The sequence below is a fragment of the Hipposideros armiger genome, unplaced genomic scaffold (assembly GCF_001890085.2).
Source record: "Hipposideros armiger isolate ML-2016 unplaced genomic scaffold, ASM189008v1 scaffold_283, whole genome shotgun sequence".
NCBI lineage: Eukaryota > Metazoa > Chordata > Mammalia > Chiroptera > Hipposideridae > Hipposideros > Hipposideros armiger.
This window is the reverse complement of record NW_017731633.1, coordinates 2130649-2132532: the sequence shown is the minus strand read 5'-3', so window position 1 is coordinate 2132532 and position 1884 is coordinate 2130649.

Sequence of the window (1884 nt, the reverse complement as noted above, 5' to 3'; positions counted from 1 at the left end):
AAAAAATTTAATTAAAAAAGATAGGATGTGTGTTTGTAATTGATGTTGCTACACTGCTTTCCATAAAGACCAGAGTATTCATATTTTCACATGGGCTGGATGTTGAAGGGAATGGGGTGAAAAACACACACAGACCCAGGCCTGAGTACTGAGAGAGACAGACAGAAAATCAACACATTCACAAGAAAATGTGTTTATTTACACATGAGGCTAAGTCTTCTGAAGAAAGGAGACTTAGTCTGATGAGAGCTGCAACAGAGGAAGAGGTGTCAGGGCCAGAGGTTTGCTGAAGAAGTGACCATAAAGGTGAGATGTGAAGGTGGCAGGGTTTTATTGGCAAAAAGGCAGGCAAGAGTGTTCCAGAGAGTGGGCATAGCATGTGCAAAGTCCCTGAGGATCAGATCTGCTTGTCTATAGCTGCCAGGGACAACAGAGCCTGTTCCCCTTTTTATATTGCTGTGGTTTCTTTTACTAGCAATTTAGAATGGCTGGAATTTCCCAAACCAAGCACCACAGTTGAAGCTAAGAGAAAACAGCAGGTATGTAAGGCTCTCATGAATATGGGAAGAAGGTTTTCAGCAAGGGATTATTAGCAAATAGACAATACGGGGTGTGAAATGTTTTTATCTACACAGAAAAAAGCCAAGAAGCCAGCTTTGAGAAGGCCCAATTTTTAGAAAATCAATTTCATTGAGATATAATTTACATGTAATAAAAATGTCCCATTTTAAACATACACTCATTCAGTTTCTGCTAAATGTATACACCCATGCAACTAGCACTATGATTAAGATTTAGAATATTTTTATTTCCCAAATTTCCTCACCGGACACCTTAATCTGCCAGCTGCCTTAGTCTTATTAGGCTTCCCAATCTCCAGAATTATGAGAAACAAATTTCGGTTGTTTCTAAGCCCCCAGTCTGTGGTATTCTGTTGTAGAAGCCCAGATGGACTAAAACAGAGCAGTAATGAATTAAGCTCTGAATATCCACACTCAATGTTGAAAGTCTTCATCTCCCCACAGATCATGCTGGTGGTCCTTGAACTTGTAGTCACAGTAGATACATAGGACTGAGGACGTAGGGAATTGCAAAGACAGTTTGTGAGAGAAGTACATGTGACTCTGCTCCTGAAAAGCCCCAAGCAGGACCCTGAATCCTGTCTCCCCACTCCCGTCTCTCCTCTCTCTGAGGCTGCCAGGGCTGTTATGATGATGAAATTAGTTAATACATGCAAAGCACTACAACAGTGCCTGGCATACAGTAGGTGCTCAAACTGGTCAGCTCTCATGATTAACAGCACAGTTTTTTCTGCAGAATGTTTCAGAGGCTGCATTTCACGGACTCTAGGACATACCATTTTTATAGGCACCACGAAGAAAGAAAAAGCAGAACCTATACAATATAACACAATGCTTTTTACCACTCTGAGTTTTCCTTTATATTTATTAAAAGATCTCCTATAGGTGAATTTTGTGTATGCACAAAAAGGAAAATGTAAGTGCAATGGGTTAAAGTACTTGTAAACTTTCTTCCTGATTGCCTTTCTTGTTGTTAGAATTTATTTTTATTATGGAAATATTTTCAAATACATATAAAAGTAGTCAAAATAGCGTAATGACCCTGACATATACCTAGCACTCAACTTCCACGATCCTGTTTCATCTGTATTCCCACCCATTCTCCCCCAACCAGATAATTTGGAAGCAAATTTCAGATATATCATTTTATTTCAATATTTCGACTTACATCTCTAAAAGAAAGAACTTTAAAATGTATGACAGCATTATCACACCTAAAAGTAACAATTCCTTAATACACACAAAATAAATTCTGTCAGTGTTTACATTCATAATTGTCTCATAAATTATGTATTGTATATAT